Below are 6,169 nucleotides of genomic sequence, written 5' to 3'. Positions count from 1 at the left end.
CAAAAAAAAATATTACAACTTTTTTGCAAGTATGAGATTTTTGAAGGGAACATACAGCAAAATATTTATTTCCTTAATTTTTTGGGTGGGGGGGGGGGGGGGGTTGTTTTGTTAGGATGGTGTGAGTACGACTTGATGTGATTGTAAGAGTGGGATATGACAATATATATAATGTGTGTGTGTGGTGAAATTGGGGTGGTGTTCATAACAAAAAGGGTGGTTAAGCCTAAACCAATGTTTGGTTTGTTTTACTCATAATAAATATTTTTAAAACAACATAGTAAAGGAAATCGCAAAAAAAAAAAAAAAAGTTCCAAAAATTCTTAGAATTTACTAAATGATAGGAATTTTAAACACATCAATTAATTTGTCATTGATTAAATGAGTATATCTAAAAATTTAGTATTTAGTATTCAAAAGGTCCTTTTATTTATTTAAATTAGAGTGTTATGGATTTTTAAAAACATAACAAAGGGTAAAGAATTAAGACATTTATAACAATGATGGTAACAATAACTTGATTATGGTGATGGTATGGTATCTTGATGTTATCGATAGTAGTGGTGGCAATGACAATAGCAGTGAATGATGGTGGAAGTGATGGTAACAACAATGAGGTGAGGAAAATGGGGTGGTGGTGACGGTGACAATAGCATTGATAGTGATGGTGTATAACATAAATAAAGATGAGCAAATAAATTTCATAAAATGAATAAAAATAAAATGTTAGTGTAGAAATGTTTAGGCGCCGGGGGGGGGGGCGAAAGGAAAAATAAATATTATTATGACATCTAGGCATGAACAAAAGTTTCTTTAAAAGAAAATATTAGAGAATAGAGAAGACTAGTATATACATCTAGGTTGGGAAGAATAAGTTCATTGCTTTCTTGCATATAGAAGGCAAGCATATGCTTTTCTTTTTCTTTCTCCAATTCTTTGTCTACGGTGTTGGAGATGCTTTTCTGTTTTGGCATGATAGAATTTGATAAATTTATCCTTAGAAAGCAACACCATCAAATCTATATATATAGTAGAAGCTTGGATGAGCTTCATATAAACTTGACATTAACAAAATTCAAATTAGGGCTAACTTGGAAGCTTCCCTAAAGGTGTTTTAAAGCCAAAGTTTGATTTTTGTTCCTATAAGTATTGATAGTTGTTTCTCCAACTTTTGTTGTACATCTATGGTTTTTTAATACTATTCATAAACAATAGGTTGCTTTACTTTCTTAAATTTTCTTATAAATGTTAAAAATGCAATGAATTTTGGGTTTATTTACTTCTTAATTTTCACTTGAATTAGCGATATTTATTGCTAATAGGTTTGGTTCATGAGACATCTAATGCAACCTTGATAAAAGGTTCATGATGTTTACTTTTTATAAATCACTATTACGTGGAATCTATAATTTTATTAAATGTCTATTATAGGTTAATCACATGCAAGCTTTCACAACAATTGAATGCTATATACTATTTAGTCTATAAGTTTATTTGTTTAGTATATTTAGGAATACAAAAACACAAACAAAAAATTAAGCTTGTCATATATTAGTGAGTCTTTTTAGTTAGTGACTTTGATATTTGAAAAGCATGATAAACTAGCTTAATATTTGGTAAGCATAAGGTGAGACTAAAGTCACTAAACCACACTAATCCCCACCATCATTTCAATTTTCAATTTTTTTTTATGTCCACACATTTATTCCTCTTCTTAAACTCTTTTTTACACTTTCTTTCTTACACTGTTTAATCCTTACTTTTTCACATCAAATTGAGTAGCACATGAGATTGGAGACATCATAGCAATAGAGGAGCTGAGGACTAAAGACTTTGTGATCATAGTTTGAATTCCAGTGCCATATCAAATATACACAAATTTATAAAGGCATCTATTGGTTTCCAATAATTTTTTTTTGCCTATGCTTTAGTATTAATTTAAGGCATATCACTCCCAGCTCTATTCTATAAATTCATTTTCTAAACAAACTAGAACATTTTTAAATTTTTATAGACTCTATATTGGAAAACGTGTGTATATACATATTCTAAAAAATTGTAAACATATAAAAGGAATTAGAATTTACTAATGAAGTTTGAAAATATCATGATTTACCATTTTCTTTATAATAGTAAACAAGGTCAACAATGCTCTAACGGGATTAGGTACATGCAATATAACTTTCATGTTTGGAATGATTGATTTTAAGAATTAATTGAATGTATTTTGAGCAAACATAACAGTTATATAGTTCCTTAAAGTTTATTGGTTTCTAAATGTCATTCATCATGAAAAAAAAATGTTAAAAATATTGTAAACAAATGGAAATATGAATTGTAATAGGAATATAGAAAAAGAAATGGTAACAAAGGGAGAGTAGCATTTGGTTTAAGGTTAATTAGCGAGGCCCATTACCTTTCTTTCACTATCCTTACCTTTTTTTCTTCTTCTGGTTCTTCTTCTTTTTCTTCTTCTTCTTCTTCATACAATCAATAGCAATGATAAAACAATTATCTATGTGAAACACGGGGTTTATGAGGAAAATGTGGAAATCCCGAGTAACAAGCCTAACATTTTTCTGCGTGGAGAAGGAACTGATGCCACTAAAATTACTGGTAACAGAAGCGTGGGGGATGGCTGGACAACTTTCAGATCTGCAACTCTTGGTATGTTTAGCATTTATATATCTAACAATTTGTATCATTCTCAAGAGGAAGCCACATTTAGAGCAAGGGCCAGGGCCATCCCCTGACCTGGCCCTAAATATTTTTTCCTATTGTATAAACTTTTTATAGTAATTATCAACTCTATTTGGATTTAAAACCAAACACATGCTGAATAAGCATTTAAAACCAAACCCCCTCTCAAGAGTTAAGTTGTACATATATCGTGAGTTCTAATAAGATCAACTGGTAAAAAATTTTATCGTCAAATAAAAAATCTATGGTTTAAACTTTGCTTATACCAAAAACCAATTAGTGTCTCAGTTTGATTAAAGAAAGCAACCATCATAAGACATGAAGTAAACATCGTAAATTGAAATTTTATTGTATCTAAAAAATAAATTAAAAAAACTTGTACATGAACCATCAATCCTTCAAGGTGCCCTGGGGCTCCATCCCTCTCCATATATACTCTATCTTTTGAAGTAATTTTGAAAAAATAAAATATTGTTTTTAAACAATCTTATAAGTTATAAATGATTTAGTTTTCCTTACTACAAAATGTTTAAACATTAAGATAGGAAAATATATCATTTCATTTCTTTTCCTTTATTTTTTACTGGTTTTGATTATAAGAATTTAAAAATCAAAATCAAAATTGGAGGCTGGCTATGTTTACTTGTTCAGCTGCTATATAGCCAAGTAAACAGGAAACAAATTATACTCTAAAAATCACCTCTATTGTTTGTTTTTTATTTTTTGGTTGAGTATTACATACTATAAAATAGTTTTGATAGAGTCGAATTGGAAGTACTATTTTGATGTCAAATTTTTCGGTTTTTCATTTCTCAAAATCATATTTTTCTCTCACTTTCGTATTAAATAATTCATCAATTTTTTTTGGGGGTTTAGAATTATGCACCAAATAAGATATGACAACATAATGTTGTTTATATGTGAAAATTTAGGGTAGTCTATGATTTTAGAGTCTAAGGAAATTGTTGCAAAATTTAGTGAAAAATCAATCATAAATAATTTTTAAGATTTAAAAGAGTGATGAGTTATTTTTTCCTACATTATTAAGTTGAAATATGTTAACAAACAATTATTATGTCTATTATTTCATTTATATTCCGTTGTTAACACTAAATATACATCAAATTTATTTAACAAGTATTAATCTATGATTGTCTCAAATTGAATTAAAATTAAACTTTAGCTGTGTCTGGCGATGGCTTTCTAGTGTGGGACATAACTATCGAGAAAACTGCTGGAGCTAAGAAACATCAAGCAGTTGCTTTGAGAGTAAATGCAGACTTTGCAGCTTTGTACAGGTGCTACATCAATGGTTACCAGCGTACATTGTATGTCCATTCCTTTCGACAATTCTACCAAGAGTGTTATATATCGGGGACTATAGATTTTGTACTTGGGAATGCAGCGATGGTATTTCAAGGATGTAATATTGTGTCTAAAATGCCAATGCATGGTCAATACACAGTTATCATAGCACAATCTCGTGACAGCTCAGATGAGAACACTGGAATTTCCTTCCAGAATTGTTCAATTTCCGCTACTAATGATTTGTACTCAAGTTCTAGCACCATGCAAAGCTACCTAGGAAGGTCATGGAGGGAGTACTCTCAGATAGTTTTACTAAATTCTTACATTGACAAATTTATTGACCCAACTAGGTGGATACAGTGGTCTAATGGTGATGATAATGATGATCAAGAATTAGACACTTTGTATTACGGGGAGTATGAGAATAATGGGCCTGGATCATCAACAAATGATAGAGTTACTTGGAAAAGGTATCACAGAATGAATAAAAAAGATGCATATAATTTCAGGGTATCAGAGTTCATCAATAATGATGAATGGTTGGATTCCACTTCATTTCCATACCCTGATAGGGTTCAATAATTTTGATCTAGTATAAAGAGGCATTAATTATATGGAATTGGCTTCTTTTTTTTCTTTTTTTTTTTATCTCTATTTTTGTACCAAAGTTATGGCCAATATAATTTTACTTCTTCAAAGGTAACTAATTAGATCGTGTAGTAGGTCATTCTAATGCATATATATGATATAATGGTGAATAATCTATCAAGAGTCTTGCGACTCAAAGGCAATTGATTAAACCAATGTCTATCTCACAAAAAAAAGAAAAAAGATTTAGCTTAACGCCTTTGGCTTTAACAAGGCAGCTCGTCTATTAGAAATTAAAGGCGCATATACAGTATGTAGAGGACTTTAGGTCATGGCTTAAAGAAACACTTAATTCCATTTTCTGACGAGACTAACAGAACTAAATTGAAAAAATTTAAAAGTTAAAAAAATAAATTAAACGAAAGTAAAATTAAATAACAAAATTGTATTTAGGCCACATTAGTCATGTTACCATTTTTTACCTATTACTTAATGACATTGACTATTTTAACATAATACCAAAATTTTATGGACCAATCTAAGACATTTAAAATAATAAGAATTAAATTGACATATAGTGTAAATGTTAGAACCAAAATGATAATTTATCCCAAAAAAAACCTTTTTTTTTTTTTTTTAAGTAAACCAAGTTATGAAGGAAGCCTGGCACTCTTTAATTGGAGAAGCTAGTCCACTGTTCAAAAGACTTAAAGGCTTGTCGCAAAGGCAGCATTTTGGCAATGTTTCTTCGCTGATAAAGGTTAAAAGAGAGCAATTACAAGTAATAAGTCAATCCTGTGATCCTAAGATTGGGATTCAAGCTAATTCATTGAGGATAGAGGAGTTGCTAAACAAAGAAGAAACAATGCGGAGAGAGTGTTCAAGGATATTATGGATGAAATCCAGTTTGAAGGTATTGTGTACTCGTGGCCAAGGAGTAAGGTATATTTTGTGTACTCTACCTGACCTTAAACGTCCAAAAAACGAAATATCTACGACTCATTCTTTGAGTCCAAATTGGTGGCACTTAAGCAGCCTTGTGGCAGTCTACACAGCATCCTAGGCATAAGAATAATTTTTATTTTGACGTCAGTTGCATAAGAATTTTTCATCATTGATTCATTATCTTAACAATGACCTCGCCTATTTTGATATAATACCAAAATGTTAAGAAATTGATACATTTAAAATGGTAGAGACCAAAATGCTAATTTACAACAAATTTTTTTTTTTTTTTGATAAAAAAATTATTCTTCTTAAGTAGACTTGGTGTCTTGATTTTTATTTTTTTCTTTTGAGAATCTTGTCTTGATTAATTGGTCAATTATTATAGTAAGTAGTAACCATTGCATGTTTTAATAACCGGACTGGACTGGTTGAACTAAAAATCGGTTCAGTAAAAACCAAGAAAACCGACAAAAAACTATCAAAATTGGTTAAGAACCAAAAAAAACCAGGAACCAGTACCTTTTTCAGTTCTTTGGCCAGTTTGGTTTTTAAAACCATGGTAGGAACACAAAATTTAGCTACAAAATTAGTTGTATCTTTAGATTACAACCTTACTCAATATCTT

General features: G+C 30.2%; 1 pseudogene; it reads left to right on the top strand.

Annotated features, from left to right (window-relative positions):
- Positions 1-569: 569 nt before the first annotated feature.
- On the top strand, positions 570-4,590 carry LOC142643201 (putative pectinesterase/pectinesterase inhibitor 12; annotated as a pseudogene).
- Positions 4,591-6,169: the final 1,579 nt, after the last annotated feature.

This window comes from Castanea sativa, chromosome 7 (genome assembly GCF_040712315.1).
Source record: "Castanea sativa cultivar Marrone di Chiusa Pesio chromosome 7, ASM4071231v1".
Taxonomy (NCBI): Eukaryota; Viridiplantae; Streptophyta; class Magnoliopsida; order Fagales; family Fagaceae; genus Castanea; species Castanea sativa.
This window is presented reverse-complemented; position numbering and strand designations above follow the sequence as displayed.